Below are 19,779 nucleotides of genomic sequence, written 5' to 3'. Positions count from 1 at the left end.
TTTAAAAAAAAAAAAAAAAAAAAAAAAAAAAAAAAAAGACCCAAACCCTTTGCTCAGCTACTAGCTATGGTAAACGTTTCAAAGAAAGAACCGGTATGTCTAGTTTACAATTTGAGAGTGGTTCCATTGATGAGGTCATTGTTAGCTCAAGAATTTACAAATGCAAAGTAGCGTGAGTCAAGAATGAGACAACGTTCTGCCCTACGGATGCTTGGATTATGCAAGTCTTTAAAATAAATTAAATAATATAAATATGTGTCACTTCTCTTGTGTCAAACTACTAATTGGTATTTGAGATTGTATTTGTGCAGCTCAAATAATATTGAATATGGAAAACCTAATGCACAAATAGGTGGATGTTGTGTATTTATCTATATCAGGGGTGGACAAGTTAAATATGGAATTCAGGAGCCAGCAGGATTTTTAGGAGTCAGCTCCATTGACAACAATTAGAGAAAACCTTAAAAGTTCGGCACTAGTTCTAATGTTTAAGGAGCATTGGCTACCATGATCCAATGATATGTCTGGCACTGATCTATGTCAGCCAAGCCTGGGGTGGAGGGGGATTCTTGCAGTGGGGTTACCCGCTCATTTTTGTCAAAGGGTCCTATGTAAAGAAGTTTTACTTACCTGACCCCCACTTCCTCAGCAGTTAGCACTCACTTCTCCCCCCTCCGCTCTGGCTCATGGACTGTTCGTTGACATCCTCACATATAATGTAAGGCTATGAACCCTGAATTAGCTGTGATGACATTAAGAGGGTCTTTGACCACCAGAGTGGAGGGGGTGGAGGGGAGAGGCTGCGGGTGCTGGTCTTGAAGCCAGCAGGATCAGGCAAGTTAAGGCCCTTTACACAGGTCCCCTTGACAAAAATAAGCATTTAACCCTTGCTGTGCCAGGGTAGCCCCACTACAAAAACATTTGTTTTTTTTCTTACCTGGAGATAGACTTTAAAGACCAGGTAAGCTCAGTTTAAAGTTACCCATAGATATCAGATGACAGTTACCCAATCTGACTGTTTACTCACACTCTCAGGTCTACGGGTAGCATCAGATATCCCTGTGCAGCTGAATTCAGGAGGAAATGAGGAGGACTGGTCAGACAATTTGGGACTCTTGTCCAACCATTTAAACCCTGTAATGTGTGACAGATGTTCATACAGCTCAGAGGAGCATTGATGCAAAGCATTTACACCTCTGCAGGGGAGCCAGACATCCTTCTGTGCACTGGGCGGGGAGTGCTTTAAGGCAACTCAATCAGCCCTGAGTGGATTAAACCAGATGAAAGGCCATTTTGTCAATGAGGCCAGACATCTTGATGGAGAAGTCTCAATAAAAATTAATGGGTTAGCTGACAACATTTAAGTGATTAAAAAAAACAAAAACCCAGCATTAACTGGCATGGCGACGTAAAGTAGATCAGCATCCTGGAAAGCATTAACATTAAGCAGCGGGGTGCCAGCTACGTATTAAACCAGATCAGGCAGAGTGCTGCAAGAATAACAGTACAGCCCGACCACGCAGGGTTAAATTGGTAGAACTTTGGATGAAAATTTTTGATTTTAGAACGCGTGTTCAATTTCCTAACGGCTAGTGGTGTCTAATTGTGTTCATTTTGTTGTCACAAAGAGAAGCAGGATGACATTTGTTCTCATTTCCTATCTAAACAAACGCAATTCTAACGGTAAGTGTGATTTCCGTTCAGGAAAAAGCGTACATATTGGAATGCACACGTGCTAGCCACAAACGAAATTGTGTAACATATCCGGGATTCCATTCTGGAGTACATTTTTGACTTTTGAGTCAACATTAGTTGACTCAAATGGTTGCAAGATGGAATGTTCAGATGAATCATTTTGAATGAACATTCACAAGACATTCCAAAGATGGCCATACACTTATTGTTCATATTGCGGCCAGAGCAGAAAAAAAAAAAAAAATCTAACAGATTCCTCCACCCATGTGAAACATGGCAGATGAACAAATTTCCTGTTGCGACTATTGTCGCTTGCTGCTGTCAGAATTAGATTGTAAGCCGTCCGGGGCTGGGCCCTCCTTACCATCTTGTAATGTGTTCCTTATATTGTAAAGCGCTGCGCAAACTGTTGGCACTATATAAACCCTCTATAATACCCAAACAGCGACAGAAGCCGATTGGAGGTTGTTTGGCAGCAGGGCCATCCACTGAGCAAATTTTTGGACGAACAGGCCAAAATTTGTCAGTGTATGGCCAGCTTAAGGGCTCACTCACAGGAGTGTTAAAACGCTGCATACAGATGCACGCAGCACATGCAAATACACGGCCTCGTACACACAGCGGCGTCCGGGGCCGTGTTTATGCGTTGCATACAGATGCACACAAAAAGAAAAGTAACAGTTGCATGTGGGGCCACAATAGTGTCCTTTATGTGCGTTGCACATGTAAAATGCATGCATGGAGCTTAGGGGCAGTGCTGGGAAAACTTCTACACAAAAACGCATAGTTACACCTGCAAAGATGCATATTTTACACAAGAACTCCTGCAATTGCCTCCCTTCTATGTGAATGAGCCCCAATGGTGTACAGCCAGCTTAAGCAATTGGCCAATTTTGTTTTACATTTGTCTATTTATGTTTTCATTTCAGCTTACAAAAAAAAACATTACCAGGGATTGTTTGCTTATTTCTAAATGGAATGATAACAGTTCTAACAAGGAGAATGGTTTTCTTTTTCCCTGGGAAGTATTTGGAACTTTAACAATAACATTTTGAAGGCAAACTAATGATAGAACAGAACAGACAACCACAGCCCTAGAAAGATCAGGAGTCGGGACATATTGAACTGGACTGGCTAGCAATGTAGATCCCCAGCAGGATACAATTACAAGGCAGTTGATGGAATCAGATTTTCCATTTGCACTGGATCGCAGCCATGGAACATAGAAGTGACATTGCAGCAATTGCTAAATGTTCCATGCGGTGCATTGCTCCGATCTACAGATCGCCATGTCAGCGATTTAGGTGCAGAATAGGATCAGCTTCCATTACTGCGGGCCTGGGAATCACATACATCCGCCTAGATAAACAACTCACCGTCTCTGATTATATCACCCGACCAGCGATCACACACAGATCTGCAGAACACGTCTATCCGATCCCGTAACACGGATCATATACAGCCCGGCGATGAAATGTTATCGCTCCCAGCCTCTCCCTTCCTGAGCTGTTCCAGCACTGCGCCGCCTCTCCAGCTCCCCAAGCGTTATCCTCCGCCGCGTGACGTCACGGACAAACTCCGCCCATTCCACTGACACGCCCTGCCCGTTAACTCTACATGGTCCGGTGTCTTGCTTTAGTCACGTGGTACAGACTCCGAGCAGTGCTCTTGTAAGGGCTCATGCACATGTATGACGTATTACCCCTTAGAAGACCGGTGTGGTAAACCCCCTTCCTGTCAAGGCCATTTTATAGTATTCAGCACTGAGGTACTTTGATATTTATCCAGTCAATTCATTTTATATCCTTTTTTTGGGACAGATAAAGTTTATTTTGGCATTCGAGAGTGTCTTGTTTGGCAGTTGCAATTAAACGGCCGGACGGGACACTCTTGAATACGGGTATGCGTTTAAAAACGTCCTTTACCCGCTAAAAACTAGAGCAATCTAGTGTTTTGATGTGTAATTACGATGCGCTTGCCACGCTTCCATATTGAACTCAATGGGGAAGCGTGGCAAACGCAGCACACGACGCGTACTAGTGCGCATGAAAGCTATGAGTGCGTGCAAACATGACACGTGTTCACGGAATGTGCAAGTGTAAGGGCTTGATGTGTAATTACGATGCGTTTGCCACGCTTCCATATTGAACTCAATGGGCAAGCGTGGCAAGCGCAGCAGACGACACGAACTAGTGCGCATGAAAGCCATGAGTGCGTGCAAACATGAAACGTGTTCCCGGAATGTGCTTGTTTCCACTAGCTTGTGCACTCATCGCACTGTCCCATGCCTGGAACGCTAGGGATCGCATACACAACGTCTCCTTGCGTTCTGGGGCGGGGCAGTGCCATTCAAGTCCATGGCACTGCAGATACTCCCACCGCTCGCAGTGCAATCGGCTACACAGGACCACGTGGTAATAAAATGTGTTCTTATGCGGCACATTTTTTTGCGATTGTACCGCACCGGAACACAGGGCATTGTATTACCACGTGGTCCTGTGTGACTGATGCCTCTGGGGGCAGGGGTGTGTGTCTGCAGTGCCATTGACATGAATTTCACTGCCACACCCACTTCTGCACCAGAACGCAAGAAGACTTTGTGTATGCGATCCCTTGCGTTTCCGGGCACGGGACAGTGTGATGAGCACACAGGCTGGTGGAAACGAGCCCCAAATGTGGGCAAAAAGTCATAAGCATGAGAACTAATTCTAAGGCCGCATGCACTCAGCTGTAAAAAAGCATTTTTTGATGGATGGCATGCAGGTAAGGCCTCATGCACACGAACCGGCTGCGTTTAAACACAAGAGAATGTATCTGGTAAGTATAAACTTAATGCTTCCCAGATCACTTTTTCCCTTTCAAAGTAAACTGAGCTAGACTGAAGGAACTTAAACACTCCTGGACACCTAGGTGTGCAATCAGTCATAGAAAAGCATTACATGAGTGCGTTTAGGGGCCATTAACACCACATCCAGATCATCTCCAGACCAGATTGCATCCTAATGTATCCCTATGCTATTTCTGGCCTCTGTTCACACCAGCACAGTCTGTTTCAGACCAGACCAGCCCAGAGAAATACTGCAGGTCTCATTGTCTGGTCTGGAAACCACTGGAACCCATGGAAACACATAAAAAATGCATGCGAAAGAACACACCAGAAAGCCCATTTTAACCTAAAAAAAGAAACAAAAATACCTCCTGAACGCTGCAAAATCATAGTAAAAATGCGTCAAAACGCAATGCACTGCGTTCCAGATCTGGTCCGACATATGGCGTAAACTTGCCCTTAGAAAGGAGCTTCAGGTGCACCCGGACTGATGTTTTTTTCATCATAGTGTGCATGAGGCCTAAATTGTTTTCAATGGGGACATGCACACAGGTGTGTAGACATGCGCTGCGTTCAGATCCGTAATGCAAAATCTGTGTCTGAGTACATAAGGTGACACGCACGACAAGTAATCTACTGATCCTATACATGTTTTTAAGGTGGTCCAAAATTTCAGCAAAATGCTTGTGTTTAGATGCGAAAGCATGTATGCGTTTAACGCGACATGCACACGTCTGTAAGAAATTTACTGATCATACACCCGTGGTTTTTTTTGGATCAATGATTCCTTATTAATGATCAGTAAAATGCGTGCGTTTAGATCCGTAAACATGTATGCGTTTAAATGCGTAAAATTAGTGTCCCATTTCTTCTGCTCTGCTTTCAATAAACTTTATTTGCACACTTATGCGTATGCACATGTACACCATGGCCTTTCCTATAATAAGGGAAAGCGATCGCCTCAGGTGGAATCTCATTAGGGGGGCGGCACAGCACAGAGTCCCAGGCTGCTAAGAGCTCTTAGCAACCTGTGATGCTCTGTCCAGCATCCTGCCTAGTTCACTGATGTTACTGGTTGCCAGGGAGCTGAGCAGGACGTTGGCAACGAGTGACGTCAGTGAGCTGGGCAGTCCCACCGCAAAGCACCCCAGCACTATCAGCAGCACCCGACACATCAAGCCCTGCCCCCCACATCCCTGCTCTACCACTGCCTCAGACAGTATATAGGTTAAGAACGACAATAGAGAATGATGAGATTTCCATTGCTGTGCATTGTAGCGAGATGGGAAAGGTGTGAAAAATCACACTACTGTGAATGGGACCTAAGACTGTGATTGAACAACATGATTATGATTAGTAATCCAATTATTAGGTGTTTGCTTTAATGAGTGCGTTTTAAAGTCTGAAGTTATTCGCACATAGTAGTTGTCAAAAAATAAAATGAAGGCCCTATTCACATCTGTGCACATGGGGCAATATGCGCAAAGACGCATGTTTACTTGCATGTTGCTGTAGCATGCCAAAATGCGCTGCACTTTGTAAGATGCGCTGCAATGCTATTCAGTGTTACTAGCACCCTAATGCACCTTGCTGCACCATGCATGACATCATACCAAAATGCGCGGTAACAAAGTATCATGAATTTTGGTGCATCAGATTTTGAAAAAAAAGGTGCAGGGACTTCTTTGGTGGGATTGTGGTTTATAGGGCAGCCCACTGAAATGAATGCGCTGCCCTATACGATGTCGCCTTGGGTTTTTAACATAATGCACAAGCATGCACAGCATATTTGTACAATATAGCAGATTTACCTGCCAGAGCACCTGGTGCAACACTGCATGGCCCGTGACGATCTGCGTGGCTGCTGCTGACATTCTTTTCTCGTCTTATTCTGGGTTCTCCATCTTCAGCCATTTTGATTGGCCGGGTATGACATAGTTACATAGTTACATAGTATTTGAGGTTGAATAAAGACACATGTCCATCAAGTCCAACCTATAGTGTGTGTGTGTGTGTGTATAGATCCCTGAGTCATCTCGTTATTAGGAGTACTTGTACCCCTGTATATTACCGTTTCTCAGGAAATCGTCCAAAAGCCTCTTGAATGATTCCAGACTATTAGCCGAAATTACTGCTTGTGGCAACGAGTTCCAGATCCTAACCGCTCGAACTGAGAAGAACCCCCTTCGCCCCTTGTGTTTGAATTTTTTTTCGACCAGTTTCAGATGGTGTCCTCTAGTCTTTTTTACGGAATTAATCGTAAAGAGTTTGTTGCTAATGTCGCTATGACTATGGAACATTTTGTACATGAAAATCATGTCCCCCTTAATCTTCTTAATTCCAGCGTGAACATATTTAAATTTAATAACCGTGTCTCATAGCTCTTGTCCTCCATCCCTTTGATGAGTTCGGTCGCTCTTCTTCTTAAATTTAATATTTTTATGCCCTCCCCCCCATTATCTAGTTTACATAACTTCTGTTAAAGCAGAATTAAACTCCACTGCCTGCACCTAGTCTTTTTTTCTGAATGTGTAAGAATGCAAAGCGCATTTGACAGACTGACCTGCCATAACACACTTTTCAGTGCTGCGATGTCCCACATAGCTGCTGCTGACATCCTGTGCCGGTCTTCTTCTGGGTTTGACATCTTCGGCCATCTTGATTGGCTGGGCATGACATAGCTAAGTGTTAGTCTAAAGCTGTTAGAGACTACAGACATGCAATAGGAGATGGTTAGAGCCTACAGGCATTCTCCAAGAGAGGGTCAAAGATTACGGGCATGTTACAAGAGATAGTCAGAGATTACGGGTATTCTACATGAGGCGGCCGGAGGCTACAGGCTTCTACAAGAGATGGCCAGAGACTTCAGTCATTCTGCAAAAGATGGCTAGAGACTATGAGCATTCTACAACAGATGGTCAGAGACTACAGGCATTTTACAAGAGATGGTCAAAGACTATGAGCATTCTACAACAGATGGTGAGAGACTACGGTCATTTTACTACAAATGGCCAGAGACTACAGGTATTCTACAGGAGAAAGAGACTACGAGCATTCTACAAAAGCTGGTCAAAGGCTACAGGCTTCTACAAGAGATGGTCAGAGACTACGGGCATTCTGCAAGAGATGGTCAGAGACTACAGGTATTTTACAAGAGATGGTGAGGTACTATGGACATTCTACAAGAGATGGTTAGAGACTACAGGCATTCTACAAGCAATGATCAGAGACTACATGCAATCTACAACAGATGGTCAGAGACTATGAGCATTATAGAAGAGAAGGTCAGAGACCACAGGCATTTTACAAGAGATGGTCAGGTCCTATGGGCATTCTACAAGAGATGGCCAGAGACTATGGGCATTCTACAAGCGATGATCAGAGACTACAAGCAATCTACAACAGACTATGAGCATTATACAAGAGAAGGTCAGAGACTACAGGCATTCTACAAGAAATGGCCAGAGACAATAGCCATTCAAGATATGGTCAAAGACATCAGACATGCTGCAGGAGATGGACATAGTCCTGCATATCTCAGCCTTAGGCCCCATTCACACTAAGCGACATACCTTAGAAGCGTATCCGCGCGGCCGGGATAGCGCGACTGTTCCAGCGATGATCCAGCAACGGTAGCGCGACCTTCACCGTCGGGCTGCATTAAAAAATAGAAAAATCGTGCAACATCTGCCGAAAAAAGGGTCCTGCAGGCGCGACCGCAACGGACGACATGGAGATGTACATTAAGACTGCTCCATTGAAAATCATTGGACGGCAACTTCTCGCGATATCGCGCGGCAAAAATGCGCAATATCGCGGCAGAAATCACGCGCCAATCCACTCAGTGTGAATGGGGCCTTAAATAGCCCACATGGTGCCACTGTTAGCAATAAGCGCACACACCAAAAGATGTACACATAGGCGCTATGCACAACTCTATTCATAGAATGTGTGTATGCTCATGCATGCACATATGTGGAGGTGTTTGCACTGAACTTCCTCTGTGCCAGCTGGATTGATCTTCCTGACAGAAAGTTGTGTAAATCTCGGCTGAAAACATTAATAAATAGACTCCCTCTATGTCTTTTCTTTTTTTAAATATTGTAGGTTAGATGTGGTGACTGCATACGTTTTCAGGCTTTTTTTGCCTTTATTTTCACCTGGTGATCCTGCCAGTAACACACTTCCTCTCCTAGGGTGACAACTAGGGTTGCCACCTTTTCTTCATGCGAAACCAGAACACTCTAGCGACACACGGACATTTTTTTGGGAGAATGAGTTGCGGCTTATTTATATGTTGTAAGATTTAGCTTACAATGGTAGCACAATTAAGGACGGAGTCCACTCGCTTACCTAGTCTTTTTAAAGAAGAACTATGAGGCGAGTGCTTTTCACTCACCTCATAGTTCTAGCCGACCTGTGATAATGAGACTGTCACAGGTCGGCTCAGTAGATCGGGAGGTGAGCGAACACATACCGGCGTTCGCTCACCTCTCGATCCTGTCACAGCTCTCTGCCTTGACAGGGGAAGTGCTGGATTCCCCCCTCCCCGCTCCGATCCGCCAGCGCTGACTGGCGGATCGGACGGGGGAGGGGGCGGGTACAGCTGGCACTGCCTCTAGATAGGCAGAGCCAGCTGTCACTCACGCAGCTGGGCGGATCCAGACATAATTGTCGGGATCCGCTTCAGCTGCGGCGTCTCAGTATACTATGCCCTTAAAGGAGAACTATGGGGAAAAGCCTTAACCCCATAGTTCTCCTTTAAGGGCTTCTTTGCCCACTTTTATTATTTCAAACATGAAAGTCCACACAGGTGTTTCCCTCGCAGGGGTCTTCAAACACAGTACAGCAAAGTAATGTTTTTCCAAGTCTTACCGACTTCAGGTTATCACAAAAAAACCTCTCCCAAACAGGCTGCTTGCCACACAGGCTGGAGTCCTCCTGACTCCTGGACAGACACCTCCCTTGTCTTCCAGCTGGAACCCTGAGGCCTTGTTCACACCAAATGCAGAGCAGATCTGCATGAGTTTCTGCACACGCAGTGCAGTTGGTTGTGCCGCGTTTTTGATGCGTTCCGGGCCGTTTTTGGTAAAAAAAATAAAAAATGTTTTAGTTTAAAATGGGCTTTCAGTGCGTTCCAGGGCGTTTGCATGCATTTTTTATGCGTTTGCATGCGTTCCAGAGCAGGTAAAATAAGGCTTGCTGTAGTTTTTTTACCTGCCCTGGAACGGAACGCTGCGATGTGAACTGGAGCTAAAAATACCATTGGAATACATTGGACGCAGTTTTGCTCCGGTCTGTAACTGCTCTGCTCTGCACCTGCTCCGCGCTTGGTGTGAACAAGGCCTGAACCTGTACCAGCATTCTCTTCATAAAGGGCTGTGCACAGGTGCACCATCATTCGGTGCTGGTCACCCAGGAATGGAGATTTCTTCCCTCCCAGTTCACTTAAGGTGGCCATACACTCTACAACCATCGCAAGACCTTAGTCTTGCGATGGTTGTACAGGGATTAAAAAAATGTACGATCTGCCTATCTTGGACAGGCAGATCGCACTCTCGATCATCGCAAGCCCGCCCCCCTGAGGTGCGGGCTTCCGATGACCGCAATGCTGAACGGGGCAGTGTGCGCGAGCATTTGTCTTCCGAGCACCGTTCTAACCAGCCGAGAATCGTACGATTCCCGGCTGGTTTTCGAACATGCTGGTTCGACGGAAGACGTGCGACCGTACAGTAGAAACGGTCGCACGTCTCCGTTCACACTGCTCGATTCTCGTACGATTGCGGGATTTCCCGCGATTCTCGTACGAGAATCGAGCAGTGTATGGGCACCTTTAGAAATCTCCTGGCTCCAGGATCCCAACTATAATCCTGAAAACCCGGAAAGTATTGTAAAGCCAGCTCTTTCCTGGTAAAAATATTTTCATGGAACCGCTCAGCCACTCTTGCTGGGATTTCTGGGTGACTTTGATGCCACATTATACCGTGGTATTGCCATGCAATGCCACAATGTTTATAGTGCCACCTATTCATATGTGAATATCACAGTTAAGACTATTTTCAGCAGGGGGCCATTAGCCCCTATCTTAATTTTGGGTGACCCTTTCTGCCAGACATCTTCTGTCCGGGTTTCTGCTGCCATGAAACCCGGACACAGCATTTAAAACCTGGACTGTCTGGGTGAATCCTGGACAGGTGGCAACCTTAGTGACAACCCTCAATCACTGCACTCTATTTATGGAGGAACAGCTTTGGTACCCCAGGACAGGAAGTGTTAGGACTACAGAAAAAATCCTCTCTTAATCTACATAACCTGGAAGGAGCTCACAGGATTTATGGCATGATAAAACATTTTTTTACACCTATCGAACTAATATAACAAAAGATTTCCAATTGTATATTTAACAGACCATACGAGAGCAAATAAGAGGAATTCATTGTTAGGCTTTTCAATAAGACATTTGATAAATTTTCTGATTTCATACGATAGTTTGAACAATTCAATATAATAAGCTAAAATGATGCTAACCATTCCGGTTCCTGGGAGTGTTCCAGCTTGTGATTAAATGATGGCATGATAGTGTGACTAGAGAACACCTAATTACACACAAAGATGAGCTTTAGGATTCAGTCAACAAGGATACACTGTGCCTATAAAAAGCATTTACTGCCGCTTGGAAGTTGTCTGGACTTATGTCTTTATTCAACCTCAAATACTATGTAACTATGTCTGGTTTGGTTTTTGTAGAACATTTAGGGCTCTGTTGAGCTGCGTTGATCTGCACACATCAACGCAGGCTCAATGCACGGATAAAATCATTGTTTTCTATCCTGTTCACACAACAGCACTGCTTAAGCTGAACAACTTGAGCTGAGTTGTGGTGTGTTGTGTAAAAATGCAGACATGCTGCATTTTTCACACAGCGCAAATTACCGCCATCACCAACAGCATGTCGGAATACACTGCAGGGCATGGACTCGAATGAAGTGACACTTCAGTAATGGTAAATAAAAAGGTTTACGGTGCATTGCATTGTAACAACAAAAAGAACTGCGTCCTCACTGCCCCTACACAATGCGTTGTAGCATGCAAGTTGGTGTGAACAAGACCTAAATCTCAGTGCGTGCATATATTGTATATTGTTATTTCTCGAATTGACAAATATAAATCCACTGTTATATGACCACAAAACATTAACATTTTTAAGGGGTGAATACTTTTTAAAGGCACTATACCTGAGTTGGATATTCACAAAATCTCCCTGCACATGGACTTAACAAAAGGATGATGACTATAATCTTTTATTCACAGTATCATTTACTTTTATTGGTATTAGAGGCACGGAGGGAGATTCTCTAAAGCTGGCCATACACTAAAGGGAATTTATCAAAATCTGGAGCAGCTGTGCATGGCAACCAATCAGCTTCTCTCTTTCATTTTCAAATCTTAACTGAACAAACTGAAGAGAGAAGCTGATTGGTCGTCATGCACAGCTGCTCCAGTTTTTGTCTGCTCCAGTTTTGATAAATTCCCCGCTGTTTTGTTTTTTTGTTCAACCTGCGGGCTGAATTAATAAAATGTAACAGATTCCTCCATCCACGAATCACCTGCTGGGCTATTGTATTCTGTCATGCTGCCCCCACCATCTGCATGCAAATAAACACATGTATAGGGCGTTGTGTGTGAGCGGATTGGTGCCCCCATTCCACTGTGTGCCATATTGTGGTGGCCTGGCAGCAGCGCTGTCTAACACGCACAATGTGCATTAAGACCAGGTTCAAACCTGGGCGATCCATGACTGCGCAACAATCCTGCACAAAACCGCGCAGATGGCTGGGCCGCCACGGAATTGCACACCACTGCCAATCGCACTGGCGGTGCCATTATTTTGTAATGGCACCACAGTCACGCCAGCCAAATTTGCGTGGTTTCCTGCCGCAATACTGCCCATGCAATCGCGCATGATCGCTGTTGAAAATACAGCACAGTGTGTGCCGTGAAAAAAGGTACATGTACCTTTTTTCAGCGATTGCCACATGAATGTTACCCCATTGAAATCAATGGGGCTGCGAGGCAACCGCTGTATGCAACCGCACACGATCACACGGACCTGAGATGCGCGGTCCCAGAACGCGTGTCCAGGGATCGCCCAAGTCTACATCAGCCCTAAATAATTTGCGAAAATGGAATTACCCGCACAAATCTGGCCCCCTCTCCCTCCCTGCTATACTTACCTTTCAGCGAACAGTCCTTTCGTCCACTAGTACAGGTATACTATCAGGTACAGGTAATGTGCCATATATTCTCTAATTTTGCTTGCAAATTGCAAGCACTCGTTGGTCAGCGCAGTCACCTGACGGCACTGACCAATGAGAGGTGCTTTTTGGCACTGCTAAATAATGTTTTGGTTAAAATTATTTTTTGTATCAAGGCAAGTAGATTGTCATGAGGGACAAGTAGATAGGGCCCCACTTTAGTCCTTGGACATGTAGTTTTTTTAAAAATGTCCACGCCCGTGAAAGAGTTTCCCAAAAGAAAACCAAATTCACTGTTCGAATTTCCTTTGCTCGAGCAAAATTTATCCAACATGCTCCTTCAAATTTTTTTGTCACTGCAGTCGAAATCAATCATCGATTTGGCCCCAATCAACGATTAGAAAGTCAAATGAACATTACAAAATTATTTTCAAAATTCAACTTAAGTGTAAAGCTGGTTATAGACAAAGAGGGCTTTGACTGCCCAAAAATGCTTATAGGTGTATGTCCAAGCTTGTTCAAAACATTGGTGCATACACATTTATGGAATTGTGTTGGAATGGAGAAATGTGGCAGATGATGCTGGTCAGTGACATGGGCATATATTGACTAGATCATCCTGGGTTGCTCTCCTCTGCTCCTTTACTGGACCCCACCTTGGTTGCCTGCCCCCCTCCCTACTACTTCCCTCTAATATTAACATCTATAATGTGGAAAAGGACATTGAACAGTGTGGTGGTGGCTCCTTCGTTTATAGCAGAACTGCAAAAATAATACCCAATGTTTTGGTGAAATATAAAAGATGAGGTTGTCTTGAGTAAATAGATACCAAATATGTCAACCCTGAAAACTGTGCATGCCTGTGAAATGGCAAAAAACTATGGCATCCAAAAAGTTTCATAGGTAATGTTTTAAAAGCTTTTTACAACTCATCAGTTTAGATTTAACATGGCCCTAGAGTTATTGCTCTCACTACAGAGTGAGTGGCCATACCTAATATATGTGCCAAAGTCACACTGGCTTGAGCTCTGTGAAAAGAGGCAGCTCAGGCATTGTCCAGCATTCAAAAGGAGCAGCTGTGGGACCAATTGTCAAATGGGTGTTTTCCCTACAAAAGGGCAATCAGTCTGGCAGCCAGTGCTCCTCCCTGCAGAAGAGACGGCTACAAGGAGCAGCTTGTGTGAACAGAAACTGGGAGAACAAGGCACACTGACTAGACTGCTGTCTGATGGGAAATGTGTTCTAAGCTAGAAAAATGGGCTGATCAGGCAAATGTAGTAGGTGCCTGTGCTGAAACAGACTGTTGGTCTGAGCAGACTAAATAGCTAGGAGGTGGTATATGTTTCCTTATATTACTGTGATGCTGAAAGCCCCTGCATGCAAAACCTGCTATAAAGTAGTGATGGGCCGAACACACCTGAGTTTGGTTCATGTTTGAACTTTAGAACATGAAAAAAGTTTGAATTTGAACTCATTGAAAGTCTATGGGACCAGAACTCTGAAAATCAAATGTCCCCATTTTGAAGGCTTATATGCAAGTTATTGGCCATAAAAAGGGTTTGTGGATCCAGGTACTGCCCTGGGGGACATGTATCAATGAAAAAAAACACTTTTTAAAAATACAGTTTTTAAAGGAGCAGTGATTTTAACATTGCTTAAAGTGGAACAATAAAAAAAAAAAAAAATTCCTTTTAAATATCGTGCCTGGGGGTCCCCTTAAACTGCCTGTAAAGTGACGCATCTGTACGATGTATAGAACCTGCTGCAGCAAAACTGACATTTATAAAGAAAAAAAAAAAAGTGTGCGGTTCCGCCACCCAAACAATACCAGACCCTTTAGGTCTGATAGGAATTTTAGGAGGGACCCCATTTAAATTTAAAAAAAAAGCGTGGTGTTCCCCCCAAAAGTCATACTGGACCCTTAAGGGGGAGGACGAGTGTCCCCCCCGCCTCCTTGCCATACCAGGTCACATGCCCTCAGCACTGAGAGACTGCTTTTCCAGGGTCGCCCTGAGGGCAAAGAGTCCGCTGAACCCTCTGATAGTTTGTGTGTTCGCCGAACACACAAACTACCGATGTTCGAGTCGAACTGTTCTTTGACTCGAACATCGAGACCATCCCTATTGTAAAGAACATCCTGTTACATAAAAGTGGGCACAAAAGTCCTTAAGCGCAAGTTGGTGAGTCAACAGTGCTTAAAAGCTCAGTTGGTGTAGGATGAGTGCAGAACAACTGCTCTACCATTTGAGCTGATCCCCCCCACTACACACAGTACAACACCACCCGGAGTTTCTATCTTCACTTTTACTAAGGAGCTATTACCCAGTTCACTAATAGGGATGAGGTTCATGTTTGTCCCAAGTTGGTTTTGTGGCAAACTCCTATGGGCAAGTTCCCCTCAGGTGTCAAAAGTGAACCCCATAATTTGCCTGACTTGTGTACTATGGTCAGGGGAATTATGGCCAATAAGTGGTCTATAAAAATGTGCCAGTCCCCCTCTAAATGTCAGCATATGAATTGCAATTTAGTGGGCTACAGAGAGTGTGCCCCTCCTGTATTCACTGTGCTGTTCAGTGGCATTGGTGCTCAATTACTGTGAATTGCATTGTGGTGTGACTACGTACCACCCATTGCATTCAGGGTTTGGGTTCTATTGTTTTAGGTATTTTTTTTTTTGGGTGGGGTGGGGGGTGGGGTGGTGGTGGAGGCGAGCTTTATCTTCATATTGTTTTCATAGACTCTTTTTTTTTGGGGGGGTTAGCAGTATGAACATGTCAGCAGCACATCACCGCCCACCATTGTGGTCCAGTTTACCGCACAATTAATCATCACAGTACCAAGTGCATTAAAGCAGCACATCTTCAGTCCCCCTATTGCCATAACTGCTACTAACATTAGGCAATCCCCCTTTGCAGTGCCATGAAATGCTTTGCCAATGTTAAAAAGGGGTTTAACTTTATTTTATTTTAAAGTGTAAACATTCTGATAGCTGTTTTAAATTCTGACTGTTATTGCTAGTTAAACAAAGTCATATTTTGCTGCAAAAACTTGTTGTTTTTTTTCATGTCAAAATTAATCGAATAGGGATGCTGCTGCTTTATGTACGCCAAAGAGTAATGTAAAATGTAAAAAAAAATCATTACACATACAAATTATATGCCGTAATACAGTGTCACTGACGCTGTTCCCATGAAACGTAATGTAAAGATCCCTCCCGTATCTGTTAGGACTTATCTTATGTGATGCCTTTTGATCCAAACAGCTCCTTCCTTCCAGTCGTTTTCAGCAGTCCCTCCAGTGTTGGTGCCGGTCTCTGATCCAGCATAGACTGCTGTTTCTTCCTGTGTGCCACGGAGTCTGTTGGGCGTGCACACTCCCGACTGCTTGCATTCACTTCCAACGTGTCCCTCCTCTCCCCTGTGGTGGTATCCAATGCGCATGCACCCGCACAGCAATTTGTTTGGGAGAATATACAGGGGAGAGCGAAAAGAGAAAGCCAGGGGAGAGAGCGAGCAGAGGCATCCCGGTGAGAGAGCGAGAAAAGAAAGCCAGGGTAGAGAGCGAGAAGAGAAAGCCAGGGAGATAGCGAGCAGAGGCAGCCAGGTGAGAGAGCGAGAAAAGAAAGCCAGGGGAGAGAGCGAGAGGAGAAAGCCAGGGGAGAGAGTGAGCAGAGGCAGCCAGGTGAGAGAGCGAGAAAAGAAAGCCAGGGGAGAGAGCGAGAAGAGAAAGCCAGGGAGATAGCGAGCAGAGGCAGCCAGGTGAGAGAGCGAGCAGAGGCAGCCAGGTGAGAGAGCGAGAAAAGAAAGCCAGGGGAGAGAGCGAGAAGAGAAAGCCAGGGGAGAGAGCGAGGAGAGACAGCCAGGAGCATGTTATTTGAAAAATTGGTGTTGAGCTCAAAGTCGCATAAAATGCTAAGCTATCTCCCCACTGAAAGTTTTAAAAACTTTTTTTGTGTTGGTACATGTCTTCCAGGGCAGTGCCCAGCTCCGTCATTTGACAATACCTAGCCAATTAGTCTTGAAATGGGGTTTGCATTTAAGTTTGCAACTGGCAAACGTTTTGGCTCATTTGCTGAACGTACCCACAAATTGAACCTGAGAAAGTTTGCCCATCACTACTCTGTCAACTCAAACTGATATTCAGGACCAAAAGTACCTTTGTTTTCTCCCATGGTCTCCCACTTGTACTGTCTAAGATTAGCTTAGCAATTCTATTTTTTTTAAAAAGTTTATTGATCAAAATAACAAATTAACAGAAACATACAACAACAAGGACTGCACGCAGGCATCCTACAATTCAACAAGAAGAAGTGAGAGGTGCAGTACAATCAACAGAGTATCGTATGGGATGGTAAACCACTGAGCCCAAAAATCCACCAGTCCACCACAACCTAAAGTAATCGGAAACGGTCAAACCGTTGGATGTCTGGTATCGTAAAACGATAACATAATACTATGATAATCCTGCCATAAGCTGTACAGAGTTCATGCTTAGAGTAGGGTTCTGTGGCACAACGTAAATGCTGGTCGAAGAAGCTCTAAAAGTAAACCTAAGCACAGTAGGGAATGAAAAGTAGGGTAAGCCCAAAAGTAGGACTACTAGGCCAGAAAGCAGATAGGTAGGCATAAGTGCACAAGCAACAGCAGGCCTGCAAAATGGTGAACAGGTGAGCCACGAAGATCTCAGGATATAGAGGGTAAGGGAAGCTAGCAAAGAGAAGAGGAGCGCAGAGGAGGAAGGGGAGGGAAGGGGAAGGACAAAACCGACCACTCTTGTCTGAGTAGCAACCAAGGCACCAGGCTCCAATGTGAGGGCTATTGGCCGATGCAGGCACAGGGCATGAGACCCCCGCACAAGGAGCAACCCTAGGCACAGAGATCACAGGTCACTATCTGAAGGTATGAGTCAGTGGTGGTACAATGCGTCCATGCTCTACAGGTGTTGTGGCATTGCTCCTCCGTATTGTGGACAGTGGCAGTAAGATCCTCCAGACGGTAGATTTTGTTGACCTTAGAAACCCAGAGATGCAATGAGTGAGCATGGGTCGACTTCCACAGCGCCGGGATACATGCCTTTGCGATGCTGAGCAAATTAACAGATGGGTATGATTAGCAATTCTATTTTTGCCATTGTCATAAACATCATTCAGGCCATTGTCAAATGTCCCAACATTTCACATAACTGTCTAGGTCTCTTTCCAAACCTTTCATCGGGCATAATTCTTCTGATATAGATTTCTGTCTTCACAGTTGACATTTACAATTTACCACAATACTTCTATCTGTATTTTGCCATACAGACCCTTAAACCCTTTGCTGAGTTACGGACTGGATTTCTGCTGTTTCCTTGTCATTTCTCAGCTCTTCCACATTGCGAGGGTTGTCCGCTGGTGCAGCAAGTGCACACTTGCCTATAAGCTGGTCAGCAACACCTATGACTTCAAAAGGAGAAATACTTTCCAAAACACCGTTACAGGAAACATCCAATCTTGTCCACCCTTGTTCAGTACAGCATGTAACACATTGTTCCAATTATTGGTACTTACACATTCGGGCCAACACTTTTTTCTGAACTCTGTTTCAGGTTTCTCAGGAAGGACAGTTTGGAGTTCTGCAGTAATATAGGTCAGTGTTTTATTGCTCCTAGTAAATAAAAGAAAAAAACAGTATCCAGGTCCAGGAAGGAAAAAAAATCAGATTCAGCAATTTGTTAATTGTTGGACAATGTCTATGGTCTGAAATGCCCTTGTAGCTATGTGAGATACACAATACGACCAATGTGCATCAGGTTCCATGAACATAGAGGGTAATTGAGCAAACAGCTGCAACCACAGCGTACCATGTCGTTTCCTAACCCACCTAACCCACCATTGCAAAAATACAGTGGACCTCATATTATTTGGCATGGATGTCATCCCATCCAATGTTCCTAACAAGGAATATTTTCCAAGCATTGTCAGCGTGAGACATATTCGATTTTTATTTTGGACAGTATGACTCCTAAAAGCCCTCGCCAAACAACCGAAAATAAGCAGCATTATTTAACAATTATTTAAACCGTAAACCGTTTACCTTTGTCTAGATATTTAGGTATTCTCCAGTTTATTCTTTTACTATCTTTATTTTTTTTTTTTTAGAAAAACAGTTTACATGGGTGTTTTTATTATTTATATTTTTGTATAGCATCATAGTACATGTTTACAGTAGCAAAGTGTCTTTAAAGGAAACAAAGTATCCCTTTTTAGCTGATGTACAGTATATTTGTATTAGACAAGTGTTACTCCATTGCCATCTGCAGGCCATTTAGAGTCATTATCGCTCAAAATAGAACCTATGGGCTTTTTTGAACTTGCTGTTTGATAATAAATATAATCTCATAGTTACATAGTATTTGAGGTTGAATAAAGACATATGTCCATCAAGTCCAACCTATTGTGTGTGTGTGTGTGTGTGTATGTATAGGTCCTCATTTATATATAATATTTCCTATATATCCAATGTATTTATTCCCACATATTTTTGCACAGTTTATTCTAAACGAAAATGTTTTATTCTGATAGAGGTCTGGTGTAATTAATATAATTAATGATCTCTTTTATTAGCTTCTATCTGTTACTGTCTAGAAATTAAAATTGAGAGGTTAATTTAACAGACTGCATATTTCCCTATATAATGAACTTTATTGTACTCATAGAGATAGGCTTAAGAGAGGAACCTGCCCCAAAATATGTTGCCATAGTAACCAGGTAATTAGGCAGAGACACAGCATCAGTCTCCAGCTGCTGCTACTATGGAGCTCTAGCATGGAGTGCAGAGGAGGTACGGGAGTATTAAACTATTTGACCCTCGGCTAACATGCATACAGGAGGCTGGAAAGGGACCATCTGATTGCAATGCCTCAAGACCGAATCCTTCCTCATGGAGGGTGGCTACTTTTGTTCCCCATGGTCCCTGTGTTTTTTTCTCCAAAATATATTTTTATTAGTTTTCATCATTTCCACAG

Source organism: Nanorana parkeri, unplaced genomic scaffold (assembly GCF_000935625.1).
Source record: "Nanorana parkeri isolate BGI_ZX_2015 unplaced genomic scaffold, ASM93562v1 scaffold773, whole genome shotgun sequence".
Lineage (NCBI taxonomy): Eukaryota > Metazoa > Chordata > Amphibia > Anura > Dicroglossidae > Nanorana > Nanorana parkeri.
The sequence above is the reverse complement of the archived record's forward strand: the minus strand, read 5'-3'. Positions refer to the sequence as shown.